Source organism: Pholcus phalangioides, unplaced genomic scaffold, assembly GCF_987345545.1.
Source record: "Pholcus phalangioides strain wild (caught in Gottingen) unplaced genomic scaffold, Ppha-v1.0 ptg000004l_1, whole genome shotgun sequence".
Classification (NCBI taxonomy): Eukaryota; Metazoa; Arthropoda; class Arachnida; order Araneae; family Pholcidae; genus Pholcus; species Pholcus phalangioides.
Genome location: NW_028301597.1, coordinates 27,320,173 through 27,336,961, shown reverse-complemented (window position 1 = coordinate 27,336,961; position 16,789 = coordinate 27,320,173). Strand labels below are relative to the sequence as shown.

General features: G+C 34.1%; 1 protein-coding gene across 1 annotated transcript in view; it reads right to left on the bottom strand.

Moving 5' to 3' along the window:
• Positions 1 to 9,403, bottom strand: part of LOC149087026 (uncharacterized) — a 243,732-nt gene extending 234,329 nt beyond the window's left edge. Inside the window, exon 1 of the mRNA XM_089231244.1 lies at positions 9,077 to 9,403. The gene's annotated coding sequence lies outside the window, so the exon portion shown is untranslated. The remainder of the gene's footprint in view (positions 1 to 9,076) is intronic.
• Positions 9,404 to 16,789: the final 7,386 nt, after the last annotated feature.

Sequence of the window (16,789 nt, the reverse complement as noted above, 5' to 3'; positions counted from 1 at the left end):
TCGAGGTGAAAATATCGGTTTTATTTATGTTTTTTTCCAACCATTTTTCAGCTGCTCACTTGGCAGAGGCTCAGATGCATCTCCGTCACCACGCATATGAAAAGCTAGTTATAAGCTCACATATGAAATTCGAAAGAATAAATTTCCGCCTGGAATACCTGATATAGCGATATGTATTTCGGAACAATACATTTTTTTCCTACTGATATCAATATTTTCATATGTATGTTTATATCGGGGGGAATCGATCATTCCGTAAGAACTTCCAGGTTGAACGCTAAAATAAAAAATCTTTGTGTAGTCTATGTATATGATGAAACAGATATTTTCATTGCATATTTTTGCATTCGGAGACTATTTAAAGAAGTTAAAATCGTCTCTGTTTCTGTCTGATTATTATTGGTTGGTAATAAAATTTTATTTACTCCAGTATTACGCAGATTTTGTTGTTATTTCAAATTTTATTGTTTTTATTTCATTTACGAAATTTCTTCACCATTTTCCGATATTTAAAAAAATCTTTATTTTTTCGAAATATTTCAGAGCCGATGTTATTTCCTCAGAGACCAATAATCCATTAAAATCCACTCGTAATACGGACAGGAAAAATAATCTATCAAGTTGTTGTTTAAGAATTTAAGGGCTTTTATTTCTTGAACACAGAAATGCACTACACACGGTAGGTACACCACATTTACGTGGTCTACTCCATCTCTTAGTTCATCAGAAATTCCTCAGAAGAACGTTTTTTATGAGGGGGCGTATGCGCGGTTCAGTTGTAGTAGACGTGCGCTGCTTGCTATGTGGGGTATCGCGCTACATTACCACACACCAACTCCGGTCATATCGCCGTACGACGATTTCCAACCGATGGAGTTAGATGGGAAACGAAGGCACCATCTATCGGTGGTATCCCCAGGCTCGGAAGATAGAGAGCATGTCCACGATGTTCTTCCCCCACTCCTCCCCGAATCGAACCCGTGGACCCTGACGGTAAATCTCATGCTGGAAGACGAGCATTTTACCTCTGCACCACTCTTGCGCTGGGTACCGCGGCATACTGGTAGTCTGCTGAAATTGGTTCTCCGCGATTTTCCAACTTTTGGGTACGAATGTGAGCCGGTTTCCGTTTAGAAAAAGCCTCTCCGTCGAGAGCAGTAGAACGTTCAACGCGATAATTATATAACACGGACATTTAAAAAAATGAAAAAATCCTAAAAAAATCACTTTAATTTCAAAATATAGGTGGCAGTATCAGTACAACACGACAAAAGCATAACTCTGCCAACATAAACACATCACGATCACGCATATGCAAACAACGCAATACGACATGGAACCAATTCATCGCGAATTTCTCAGAATAATGTTTACTAGGTGCATGTACCGTTAATTGCTTACATAATTTTCTGTATCAAAAAACAAAATACCTCAATAAAATACACTATGAATAATATCTAAGAAAACGCAGTGACGTCGGTTATAACGACTGATATTTACGTCGCCATTGCTTCCATTTCTATTACGTTTTTCCCACGAAATTCCTAGAGTACGAGCTCACCACATTGAATCAATGTTTGTGTGTTATTATGTTAATACCTAACATTCAAAACAAAAACTTATTACACGTTAGACGCTCCGAATTACTGATTGACATCACCCGTATACCAAATATTCCCGTATTTTCCCCGTATTTATTCTGACCTTCCATATTTTCTTCTTATTTTTGATGTCCCGTTTTTTCAACGAACCTTACTCAAATTAGTGATCTAAACTAGAAACAGATTTAAAAACAATGTATAATTCATAATTTTTGATGATATAAATATGATTTTTTTCTCTGTGAACTTTACATCACTGCAGACTTACTGTGGAACTATAGTCATCAACGGCGCTTACTCATAAGCAATATTTGATGATTTCACCGACAACTCCCCATTTTTGACGGCAATAGGTCATTTGTTCATTTTTTTGTCTCACTACGGTCGTTTTCGGCAAACAATTGTTAATGAGACCGGGATCTGGAATTTATCGCCGATTCCGAACGGCAGCCTATTTTTTATACTCACCGAGAAATTGGTATGCTAACCCTTCGATGCGGGACTCCCGGCGGTAGCAATCTTTTTCTGTGGCCATGTCGCCGTTTCAGTTGTTCCCCTATGTCAGGTAAGTTTCTGACGGACCGAATATCGAACTCGCTCCTACATCCCCTAAACATCCATTGGTGCTTTAATCGAATGACTTATCGACCTAGGCTACCATGCCAGACGAGAATAGGTGATTTCTCGAACGTATGAGAAAATTTTCGAGAACGAATTGCATTTTTCCAATTTGAAACTTTTTTTCCGATCATTAATCTTTATCAAATATTTGTTGGTAGGGGGAAAAAACTATAACATGAAATAAGGAATTGCACTCTGTAAAAGAATACGTTGAGAACATGCCTTTCCTGTGTATTTTGTTCTCTACTGTGTCACTTAGAGGGTCATTTAGCGAATTTTTAGCCATTTCTGGCCCCCCCCTTCCTCCCCTTGTCAGCAAAATTTCATCAGCGTTAAGAATACTAAAATTGTTTTTAAAAAATTCAGTGTGACCCACCCTCAAAGCCATGTATGGTAAACCCTTGGCCCGCAGAAAAACGTAGCCCTGAGGGTTATCTGACGTGGTCTGCCCCCTCGAAGATAATTTTCTAAAAATAAACCAAGTGGCACATTCACTGATCACTTAAGTGACTAGTGACACAGTTCCAGAACGCATATGCAATCCGTGGCACATCTAGGGATCCATTGAGTGACATGTGGCACAGTTTTAGAGCACGTAAGCGGGCCCCAGTGCGGTTCTACATCAGTCAAATTACCCACGACACATTCCCGGATTACCAAAGTGATCCGCGGCATATTAACGGATCACTTGAGTGATGCGTGGCACAGTTCCAAAGCACACTGAAGCTGATCGCAACACATTTCCAGATCATTTGAAGGATCCGTGGAACATTTAGAGATCACTAAAGTGACTCTGTAGAGGGCTTATCAATAGGAAGAATGTTAGTTCAGATGCCCACAAACTATGGAAAGGTTTTTCTTGTTTTTGGCACACACACCGAGTAAGATTCCATTAGAAATATGCCATATTTTTGAAAAGGTTGGTGAAGACGTAAGCATCATCCAACCCCCTCCCCTCCCCCTTGTCATCAAAACTAATCGAACAGCAAACCCCCTCCCCCCACTCATCGATGCTGACGTAACACTTGAATGACCCTTTACGCTAGCTAATAACTACGGTAATTATAAATGATTTTAAACTACATTTAAATCAGTTTCAACTGCTATGAATATTAAAAGCTATCCATTAATATAAACATCAATTAGATAAAAGTCTCAAAAACACGATTTCTGATCCTCATCCTGATCACTTTTTTTACTTCTTGAGAAGCGGCCAAATCTTAATAAAAACACGACGTCGGATAATATTGAGTCACGTTCGGAAACATCTGTCCTTATCCCAAAGGGAACCGTTTGCTTAATCGTGAATATTACACAAGCTTTACATCTCTCTTTTCGCTTCAAAGATGGCGAAAAAAAAGAGTCCAAATCACAGCAGCCGTTAGCAATAATCGATCTCACTTGTAGTACTTGGTACTTGGAACTTTCACAGACCGATATAGATTATTTAACACTGGAATATATATATATATATTCGCATCCGGAAATAACTCCGTTTTAAATATCGTGGAATGATGCCAAAATCCTTGATTCAGCACGAAAAATGACCGGAAGATCGGTTAAAACAACTTATCGAGCATTACATTCTGTCTGTGGCTTTGGTAAAGATTCGAAACCCAATCGAGTGCTTAAAACTTTCAGCAATCGAAAAGATGCACGAGGAAAGCTTTTTATGGGCGATCGAAACGTCGCCGTCACGTTCCCTTTTGTCTTCCGCTCCCAGACTTTATTCGGTTTCGGAATCGATGAGTTTTAGCTTTGGCTTAAAAGCCTCGGGAAATGATGTGTAAGATATATGTATGGGAGTTTCATAAGATTCATTGAGTTGATAGCTAAACGGTTGCCAAACATTTAGGCTCGGGAACTCCGGGATTCGAAGAGATTACACGAATTTATATAAACTCTGAGAATAAATCTCGCAAAATACAGTATGGAATTTTTACAAGGAAAAATATTGGTTCTGGAAATTTCAGATTAGTATCTATTGTTACACACACAAAAAAATGATTCACGTATAAAACAAAATATTGTATAATGCCAGTTTTTTATGTTCAGCTTGTAGAGTTACATTGACAATTCACATGATGAGAATATGTGTAGTTCTCAACCTTTTTCGGACACGCCCACATCTAAGCACCTTGTAAAATATTAACGCCCCCAAATTCTGTCAAGAGACAAGCGGGGCGGGGATATGGGGCTCAAGCAGCCTCTCTTCAAATTAAAACGAAATTTTAAATATTAAAAACAACTTCAAATGCGTCATGTTTTAATCACTTTGTGTGAATTTTAAATGACTTTGGAGGGTAAAAAACTCAAAATTTTCTCTTGGAGAAATTCCCTGTGCTCCCCCTCAAACCTCAAATTTACCTGTGTGTGCCCTACGCCCAAGAGTAGGTCTTGCATACGTCCTTGTCCCCCTTTCCGTGAGATACAACTTTTATTAATAAGAAAGAAAAAGATGTCCCATCTGCGTGAAGGAACCTAAAAGAATATTAGCCTGGTCTAAAGCAGGGATTTTGAACCTCTGAGACAGTGCGGCGGGCCAAAAAGAAATTTCCATGAAGCCCAATGGCTATAAAACCATATATATTGTGGTACTTCGATTCATACAGTGCGTGATAGCGGGAAGTCCAATTGGGTCCAGTGCTGATTCGAACAGAGAGCCCTAACATATTAGAGAATTTTATTCATTCTGAGATTTTTTTTTTCATTGAAAAAGAATTTTCATTGATTCTTAAATTACTTTGTTACCAAGTACGTATTTCCCTCGATTCTAAGAAATCATTTTTTTCATCAAATATGAACTTTAACAAATTCTGGCTGTTCTCATCAGAAATTTCCGTCTTTAGAAAACATATCCCCTCCCCCCCCCCCCCGTGCGGCGTGGGTTCCATGTTGGGAATGACGGGAAGTAGATATAATCTATAATCTCCTACCTGTAGAGCCAACCAACACCTTCTACAGATAGAAAGCCTCCGCAGTCTGCTTGTGACGTCAGTAAGTAGTCCATTTTCCCTCAGAATATTCAGGGAGAAAAAATTCCCTTCTCGTGCCAGTATTATCGTTGTGACGATATGATCAGGTTCAGGTAAGAAATGATCAGGTTCAGAATTTGCCATTTCTATCCCCCAAATCCAATTACTGTGCGATATTTGTGAGCCAATCAGGCAGATTCTACGCCAAAATAAGAAGAAACGAAATAGGATACTGTGTTTCAAAATATGGCAAGCTTGCTAGGTAGTCTGAATGACGTTTATGGTAAACAGTGCAGAGGCCTTCTATCTTTAGGAGGTGCTAAGCCAACATTATCCATAGAAGACGGACTCGCGACGTCACTGAAGAAGGTCATCTCCCATAGTCGGAGATAGACTTGGAAGTCTGGGGAGGGGGGTGCACGGTCATTATTGCTGGGGGGGTACGATGATGATGATGCCAATTCATATATACATTAGATCAGTCGACTCCACCTTTGATGCTTGGGGGGCGGGGCCCCCCCCACGCCCCCCCCCCGTATATCTGCCATGTCATCTCTTCTATATTCATGGGGATATAGCAGGCGCCATCTTTATATTTTTCTTTTTTCTTGCAGTATATCCAATGACTACAGGCGAGATGACCTTCTTCAGTGAAGTCACGAGCTTCGCACGAAGACATTAAGCTATAGACAGTGTTGGTAGAGCACGATTGACGTCCATAAGTGCTTTTATATTCTTTTCCGACACCGGTAGGGGCAAGAAACTAAATCCAGTCGACGCTCGTTGTAATAACCCCACGTTATATCAATAATTCCATTACAACGACCGGTGAGATAAGTCCCAAATAATTTCACATAACGACAATCCTATACGTTTTCCTTTCGATTTAACGACCACCCAATGCAACGTCCGTTTTCCACAGAACGAGGAGGGGTCCATTATAAGGAGCGCCGACTGTATTTTTGAACGAAATACAACAAATTAAATTTATTACATTTTTTGGTTAGGAAATAATAATATATTTATCTAAATCTCTCCCCCCCCCCGTAAACTGACGTTTTCTTTTTCCTATACGCACTGTATATCGATGCACGAATAAATAATTCGATACCAAAAACGAACCCAAAAAAAAAAACCTACAAAATTAATTAAACTAATTATCATTTTATTAAAATAATTTCATAATCTTTATCTAACCAGAATATTTTGAAGCTCATTTAGGAATCAAATGATCAACAAAAACAATTAAAAAATATTTACACTTCCTGTATTGAACAATTGTTTTGGGGGATTCCTACGGATCAAAAAGAAAAATGACTTTGTGTGAAAATACTTTTTGTAGCACGTTAATTTAAGTGATCCATCACTCGAAAATTCATCAAAAATTTCGAAATTTGTGTTATTGGGTGTATAGCATTGACCGTTTTTAATTTATTACACACCCTTGGTTGGTAGTTGAACTAGAAATCGAAAAGTAATAAATACCTCATTTACTTGCGTATGGAACTAAATTTTTATTCAGTTTTCAACGTTTCAAGAAACTAGGTCGTTCTATGCGCGCGAGTAAATATGCATACAAAAAACGTCACTAAAAGACAGCGAAAAAATGGGAATTAATTTAAGAAATAACTAAAGAACCAATGATAATTTTCACTGATTGAAAATGATTTCCGGGATTTATTGAGAATTCAATTTTGATGATGAAATTGAAGTTAATCAGAGACTAAAATAATTGAAAATTTGAAAATTAAGTAATAAAACAATCGAAAACTAACGAGAGGAAAGAGTTTCGGAATTAACAAAAATTCAGAATTTATGAAAGACGTAATTTTCAGAATTTTGCAATTTTTCAATACTTGTGCGACCCCCCCCCTCCTTTCATTCAGGCCCCTGGGCCAGACGCAGGGGTCACAACAGCGGCATCAAAGCCGTGCCACAAGGGCACCCCCAGTATTTTGTAACGCCATTCTCAACACTCCATCCCAGAAATTATTCAAAAATTCACGATACAATAAGAATAAACGAAATAAAGAATTGAACAATAGATCTAGTTTTGGTCTCTAAAATTATACCTCGTCCTATATACGAGTGAATACGCGGTATATGAGATAATATAATCTTATATCGTATATATTTTTATGCAATAAAACTATCTCAGCATAAAAAAGCCCCATCATAATCGTATCAAATAAAGGTTGATATTATTTTTCAGTAATAAAAGCCATTAGAAAATTATTTCGCGATAAACTGGGAGAATTAATTTCAGTCGGAACTCACAGGCCACTATGTCATATTATTTAGGATTTAGGATTTAAACTGGGATAATGGTGAATCGGAATCCGTTTAGATCTGTTATAAATTACGTCATTCCATCATTATCTGCGGTATTTCTTCAGTACTGTAATTTTAAGCTTATAAATTTCATGCTCAATTATTTTTTTTTCTCGTGGCACATAAATCAAAACGATCCGATAGCCTACATCTAGGTCAGCACGTGGACAACCGCTGTATAACTTCCTTTGGCTGTAAGACAGCAAAATGAATTTATCAATTTCAATAAAAGTTAGTGGAATCCCAAATTCGGCAAAAATTTTTGATCGATTCTAAAATTCGCCTATATATAAATGGAAACGCAGTATAAATACCAAAAAAAAGATGAAACGCTCAAAGAGGTCACTGGAGTTCCGTGCATCTAATATTACTGTCCGTATTCCGAACTACCATTCACAGATGGAAAAGTTCCGATTTCAAGATTCCAATGCACAAAATTTGAAGACAATTTTGTTTCCGAAATTCCCATCATCCTAGCATGGAAACGTTTTGACATTTAATGAAAAAATTTTAAACTTATGATTATTAAGAATATTTTCATATTCAAAATGCGCACGAATTTGAATATTACATACTATTTACACACATTGTCCATTTTGCAATCAAAATTTCATTACCTTTTTTTCATTTAAAAAAATTTACTTAAAACAGCACTGAATTTTCATACATGAATATATTTGAAAAAAATGTGTAAACAATCATTAAAAAATTAATTACTATTGCTTTAATCATTTAAAAAACTGCCACTGGCTACTAAAAAATATTGATTTATATCATACTTTAATTTATCATAATTTGAAAAAGAAATTAACAATCGTTTTAAAAAGAATTATTATCGCTGCAGTAATACGAAATAACTGTCATTCTTCCCTAAAATTTCCCAAACACAGAACATGAAATATCCAATTACTTATGAACAATAGTTCTCACAGGAATACTCAATACAGGGAGTTTCTCAGCATAATTTTTCAAACAAAAATAAAAACATTAATCTTTCTTATTTTAAATTTCGAATTATTTTTTCACCGATGGGTGAGAAAAATAAGAAATGATAAAAAAAAAATAGCTGCGGCTCTCGAAATATTTTTTCCACCTAAGAGTGTTTAGGGCTGCAGTTTTTGTTTCTTTATGTACACACGGTGAGTGCATCATTTATATAGCTAAGGGATAGCGTATGTTACCGCAGAGTTTTCTTCACTTACTGTCATTTGCATTTGGCTGTGAAACGTAGGCCTACACGTGTATTTTCAGTTTGGATGTATCAAAATGTATTAAGAGAAGGTGCCAGAATATTATTTGCGCTTTTTTGTGTTTCCAAATTGTAAAATTTCGTGTTTGATATTCATAACCACAAATGAAAATCCAAAATTCATTGGATTCATATTCAAAATGAAAAATAATTTCAATTTTTACGCCCTGATAAGGAAATATATATATGTATTGATGTTTTAGACATTTAAAAAAATTAAAATATTACTAAATTTTCATCTTTCAATAAATTTGAAAAAAAAAATTGAACAATCATTCAAAAAAATAATTACCACTCACCACTATAATTTCCAAACACAACCAGAAATATTCAATCACTTATAAATAGTTCACAGAGGAATACTCCAAAGTTTTTGTGAGCATAATTTTCCCCACACATATAATAAAAGAATTTAATCTTTTTCTTATAAATTTTGCAATTTTTTTTTCAACCGATGATGGGTAAAAAAAATAAAATTGGAAAAGAAAAAATAGCCGCGACTCGAGAAAAAATTTTTTTTTCGTTCTCACGTCAGAACCATGCTTCCGCGAATAGAGCAAAAGTCAGTGTGAAGAGGAAAAGAGAAGTTGATATTTTCGGGGACAAGGAATCACCACCGGATTCACCGTGGCACTGACATCACCAGACTGAAATAGGTTCCCTGGCTGCTCTGGAAACCAAGCAAAAATAAGAAAAGCATCATCCAATCGCGCATGCTTAGTCGATGTTGAGCGTTGCCTGTCCAGAAGCATCTCTTCTCTTGCTCCTCCTCATCTTCTTTTTTTTTTTCCTACATTAATAATAATAATTTTTAAGTATTTTTCTTTTTCCTATTTTTCTCCACTTTTCTCACTTGAATGTACCATTGGGTATTTGTCTAGAACGTTCCATGGAATTTAGAATGGGATTTTATTGTCGAAGCTTCCTTACAAGGGATGCAACAAAACTATATGCAAATATTGCGGTAAACGTGATACATCGGTCATTATGCAGAAAAGCCGGTTATTATACATAATCGCTGTCCATATATAATAGTCGTTTGATAAAAGTAATTAAATTTTTCTTTTTTTACCGGCAATTATGCATAATACCCAACCAGATTTGGTACATAAGATAAATCGCAGTGCGGGCCCAATTCATCAAACATTTGCTGGTTATCACGCATTTTTGTCATTTCGCAGTGATAAATATGATAAATCGGTCCTAATGCTGTGGTGAGATTTATTTAGATGGCAGTGCTTACGAGTCAGAATCCGAACCGGAAAAGAAACACCTATTTAAAAACATTTACGGTCTTACCCAAATATAGCAAATTGTCATTTAACAAATTTTACGACCGTATCTCGATAAAATACACTCTAATTTAACAAAGTTTATTATCATGGCCTGATGTAACGAACTTCCATTTTAAAAATACTTTGATTTAACGAATTTTCACACATTTTTGTGCATATGCAATCAGACCCGAACATAAAAACCAAAGGACTGATCACTCAAAGGACAAGCAAAATTTCTGAAACAAATTGACGGACCACGTTCCGTATAAGGGATATTTTCTATACATTTGTTCCGATTGTTTTATACATTTCACCCGTTTTTCCAGTTTATTTGAATTTTTATTGCTAACCAAAGTTGCAAGTACAAAGCGTTTTCATAATACATAAATTATATTGTGTTAATTATGGTAAAAAATACAAATAATCATCCCAGATATTTGTTAGGTTCAACGTTTTTTCTGCAAGTTTTCAGCAATTTTGATAGCAATTGGTTATTTTGCTTACTTCTGACAACATTTTTGATCACAATTGACGATGCCCTGGTTCGTTTTCCTTACATAAGGTCCCAGGTTACCGTATTCTTCTCAATGAGATATACTGTAATCTGATCACTCAGATTTTTTTTACTACGATTTATTGCAGTCCTTTATTTCCGCGACCCCTCAGAAATTTTAGCAGTAGTAATTATGGAATTGCATTAAATTCAATAAATTGCATTTTTTAGCAAAATTGAGTGGTATTCCGTATATAGGATTGCATTTTCCTCGATTATGTTGAACATAAGTATGAAGATGAATTTTTTTTATCCCATACTGTTATCAATAATATCAGTCACAACGTTTTTTCATTCCGTTAGAATTAAATTATTAATTCCGCATGCGGAGCACATATGACATCGTAAGCCACCTCTGGTCTGCGGACCATAGGTTGAGAAACGCTGGATTAGTTGTTTGTCCGGTTACGAAATGTTCGCATATCGAACATTTGCAACTGAAATAAAAAAATACTTGGAATAATTTTCCTTATTTTTATGTGTTACTGATTGCGTATTATGTGAAAATATGAATTTTTTAAAATTGTGTCATTCATTTATCTTAACCCTGTATTTGTTTCATTCAAAATTGTATCTATTTATTAGTCGTTGTGATCACAGAGTAGGAAATTTTTGTGCATTCATTTTTAATATTATTATCAGAGCAAGCATATATCTATTCCCTTGCTATTCTTCATCTTTTCTTTATAATATAATAATGATTTTTATTTATTTTTACTTATTTTTTTTTTTACACTTTTCTCACTTCAACGCACCACTGGGTATTTGTTCTTCTCTAGAACGTCCCCATGGAAGTTATCTCACCTTATTTGAATCCTTAAGGTTCTTATTTTTCGGGGTGAACACGAAGCACATGATGGAATAAATATAAAAGCGTGGAATCCACTTGGGAGATGAGGGGAAAAAAATGTGGAATGAAGGTTCGACGTTAAAAATTTACTTTTATTTCAGTGTGTATGTCTCGGGTACGGAGCGTAGTGTTTGCATTCCCTGCTACGTAAACGTTGGGTACATCTTTTTTCTTTTTTTTTTTAGGAAACTGCAGTGTCTCGAGTCTAGACAATGGTTTCGTAGATGAGAGAATAAAAAACTCCATTCTTTTCTATAGGACCTTCAATATTTATTCTTCTCCCGGTCCTTTAGAAATATCTTTCGAAGTATCGTGATGAGAGCCCTAGTGGTCTGTTAGAGATTATTTGGCCCAGCCGTTTTTTTGTTTCTTTATGTCCACACGGTGTGTGTTTGTGTGCATTTGTATTGTTCGATATAGCGTCTGTTACTTCAAAGTTTTCTTTGTTTGACTGTGAATCGTCCACGTGTATTTTCTGTTTGGATGTATCGAAAGGTATTATGATACATCAGGTTTTTTTAATGTTTTTTTTTTTCTGTTCGCAATTAACATTTCGCGTGTCTGCTATTTCATCATAAAATATTACACACAGTAGAATCCAGTCACTTATGCCAGAAGGGTAGGTGGGGTAACAGAAAATCCGGAGTTCTATAAATACAGTACTCTTTTCTACCCCCATCCATACCATCAAAAACACCAAAACTCGGTCTTGTTTACATTTTCTGGCCTCGAAGTAGGCGAGTACTTAATAATTGTTTGTTATGCACTTCTGCACTGTTCTATTTCAAGACTTTACTACAGAAAAAGGCAATCCACAAAAATAAAAATATTGCACATATTTCAAGATAAACTTTGCAAACTTTGACTTAATTGCAGGGAACAGAAAAGCGTGTATACTGTACAGCTATGTTTTTCAACAGACACCAGTGGGTCCGTAGAAACATTTCTGTTTACTATTATTTCATGAAAGTGCGCATTTAGTGTCGTGAAATTGTAATTTACTACTTCAGATTTTTATGAGATGCAAATTGTCACAAGCATTTTGAATTTCATGGGGAGACAGCATGGAAATTGGCCTTCGCTATAGCGAATCCGTGATGCTTTAACCTTCATAAAGGGGGAGGGGGGCCACTACGTCAGGCTTGTTGGGAAACACTGCCGTCCAGTACAAATACATACACTTTAAATAGGACAGCACATAAATGTAAAAAACGTAGGGTCTAAGTTCGCACAAAAATTATTTAAACTTATTTTACTGTTCACTGACAAATGATTAAAAATGTGTTAATATTGTAATTCCTTGATGTAATATTCCCTTTAAAATTAGGCTGGGATAATCAAGAGTCTACCGTACCGACTATTGCTAAACGCCATTGGACAAAATTGCAATGAAAAGAAAATTTCAATATTTTATCTCGTTAAAAAATATATTATTTCATTTCATTTTTTAATTTAAAAAAAATGTTGCTAAACTTAAATCTTTTTCAATATATAAATTTCTATGGATTTTGAAAAAAAAATTAGATAAAAAATTAACAAACGGGCTCACGAGTGGTATTTTCTGCCCTTAAAGTGGTCAGAAAGTCAGATTTTTTCGTAAAAAGAAAAACAAGATTAGGTGAAATTCTTGCCGATAGGTAGCAGTGCATATTGTTGTTTCCTAGAATCCAGATAATAATAATAATGCGAATTTAACTACGGATTTGTTGCATTATTTTGTCTCTTTGAATGACTGCATGTTAACCTTGGTCGAAAAATCACATTTGGTAAAGTTGATGTGATCTAGACGTTTTTCCATGTTAATGTGCCATCAAATAGCGTCACCTTTCGGCGAGAATATGATTTTTCTTCCCGTATGAGAAAAAAATTCGCCCCTTAGATAAGTTTGAAGGTACGAACCGCAATCTACTATGTAAATTCGTAGATTCTTTCTTTTTTGTGACATTTAAAATCCGTTTGAATTTATGGGACACCGGATATTTAAAAAATTGAGCAACTATTTAACAATGCAATGATTTTAAAAATAATGACCGATATTTTGTTAACATTTCTCGACATTGGAGAAATAAAAGTCGATTCAACGAAAATCAGTGATGATTTCAGTTTTAAAAATGTGAGTTTTTTTTCAGTTATTCTCAGTTTTAGAAGACAAGACCGAAATTTGTCGTCTTTCCATTATTTACAGCATTTTTCGTATTCAGGAACATCAGTCCTCTTTCCTCCTGAAATACGATTTGAGAGCTGTTTCTAAGGGAAAAAAAAGTAATAATACGAAGACCGAAAAAGTAGTTTTGAAATCAATGACTAACCTAAAATGATTGAGAATCTAAAAATTTTATTTCCTAAAGAAGATTCTAGTGAAGAAATTCCAGAATTTGTCAAAAATGTTCAGCATCATTTCAAGTGTGTGTGTGTGTGGAGTCTTAATTTCTTAATGTATTCTATTTTTTTTCCTTCTAGTGAACAAGTGCGAGACAGAAATGAATAAAATATTTTTTGTAGCATCAATTAATAAGTTTTTATACTACACGCCCCATATAGAAGCTACTTCAAAATTATTCGATTGAAATTCGATTAATCGGTCGACTAATCGATTAGAATTTTTTGATTAACCAGTTAAAAGTTTTAATCAATTCCGAGCCCTAGCAACTTCGAATATAGTTATTTGAAAGTTTCTTATCACGAGTTTGAACTGTTAACCAAAAATTTTAGCTTTTCTGAGAATAGTATCATTTATTTCTAAAAAAATGCCTTCTGAATTTCTGTGAATTCTTGCAATAACAGCGTCGTTGCACCATAAAGGGGAAGAAAATTTCCCAATTTTTGTTATTATTGTCAATTATTGTTATTATTGTCAATTATTGTTATTATTGTCAATTATTGTTATTATTGTCAATTATTGTTATTATTGTCAATTATTGTTATTATTGTCAATTATTGTTATTATTGTCAATTATTGTCTATGTATAATCATCCACTTTAAATGAAATACTGCAGCAAGTCTGCAAGAAATTCAAAATCACACACACACCCATTTTGAAGCAAAAAAAAGCTCTACATGATAAATATACGAGGATTTTCATTTATAACAATATTCGCGTATAATTTAAATATAAATTATGCAAATTATCTCCATCAAATTAACTTTCGCCAACAGTCTGTGTAACCAACACAAATAAAGAATGTTGTTATTATATAAAATAAAATTATCTTCATCTCTGATTTTAATATTGGAATTTAAAAGTTTCGTCGAAGAAACGAGACATTTCTGTAAGAAACTTCTAAAAATTTCTTGAGAAAAAGAATCAAATTGTGTGACGAAACATGTGTCGCTATGTCCAAGGTCGTTGCGTTTTCATTGACTATATAAGCAAGGTACATTGGCATTATTCTCCACAGGAATCAGTTAGATCCGCTGAATGTTAACGTTATGCCCAAGATGTCATTTCAACAAAGGTCATTATAACTGAGTTTACTATACATCCAGATTTTGAATTTATCTTTTTGCTTCAAACACACATCTGCCAGTTTTCCATTCCCACATTTCTAATGCCATTTCGTGCTACGAGTTTTTCGCTACACAATTTTTCCATTCTCTTCTAGGTGTTGACAAAGAACGATGAACGATTACCAAATACTGTACAAGTTACGTTAAATGTGATTGATATGCATGATCGCTGAGCATTTTGGAAAGTTTGATAAATTTCTGTAAATTTATCACTTTTACCTACGGTTACGCATAGTACCCAAAAGTCGCGCCGTTAGTAAACATGATAAATCGTAGTACATGATATGCTATAAAGGATATTTCATGCAATCATTATATCGGGGTAAGATCGTAAAATTTGCCATCATTATATTGGGGTCTGACTACATTTAGTATATATACTAGACTCATTTGGATTTTTTTTTTTCTTATTTGTCGAATTCACCAATCACTAGGGAATTATGCATAATCACAGATAAACGCGAGAAATTTCAAGTTTTCATCAAATTTAACCAACGGCGGTTAGACACTATGCACATTAGCCAGTAAAAGTGATAAATTTATTAAACTCACCAAGAGACGACTAGTAAGTATGCATAATAATCGTTTATTATGTATATAACCGAGCAACTGACATGATTGTTAACAACAGATAAACTTACGGCATGTGGAGTAAGTGTTTTTTTTAAATGAAACGACCAGAGACGCGATAATTTCCTACGAATAAATTTGTTATGAATCACCGAACAATAACTGTAATGTAAATATTGTGAAATTCATTATAAGCCTGTGCAATCTAGTCATTTCTTCAGGTTCCAATTTTTCAATATTTTGGTGTTTTTGTTTAATACAAACTAAATTTCTAACGTAGTACGAGTAATTTTCAAAATTCTAACGTGACAACACGCAATGAATTGGACAGACAATATATTCAATTTTACATTTATACTACTCTAGTAAGTATTACATTCTGCATAGAATATAGTACGGGTTTGAAATTGTATATTAACAAAATGAAAAATGTATAAAACAAAGATGAAATACGAAAATTCAAAATAAACGAGGATGAAAATAGTACAAGAATTATATAAAAATAATGTAGAAACCTATTTCATCCTGTTTTTACCCTTATGCATTTATTTTTGCAGCTCATACGGATTATTCTGTTTTCTCTTCTGATTTTACATTTCAATTCCCTGTCAAATCTTTCCTAGCAAATGCAGACGTGTGACATTTAAAAAGTACAGATAACGTGGATTACGCTACAATGCTTGATTTAAAAATGTTAAATAAATAATTTTATATGCGCGATGTATGAAAAATTTGAATATATACAGTTGTATGGAACGTAGTATTTTGATGAACTCATTAATTTTGAATTAATTTCTTTTTCAATAATTCCGGAATTATTTTCTTATCAATTATGAAATATTTTTTTATCGCTAATTCAAAATTATTTCATGTTTCGAAATTCTGGAATTAGTCTCGCAATAATTAGAAAGTTTGATCATTAACGAAATAAATTCAAAACTATTTCTTTCATTGATTTCTAAATTATTTCTTTCATTGATTTCTAAATTATTTCTTTCATTGATTTCTAATTATTTCTTTCATTGATTTCTAAATTATTTCTTTCATTGATTTCTAATTATTTCTTTCATTTATTTCTAGATTATTTCTTTCATTTATTTCTAAATTATTTCTTTCATTTATTTCTAAATTATTTCTTTCATTGATTTCTAAATTATTTCTTTCATTGATTTCTAAATTATTTCTTTCATTGATTTCTAAATTATTTCTTTCATTGATTTCTGAATTATTTCTTTCATTTTTTTTAAATTATTT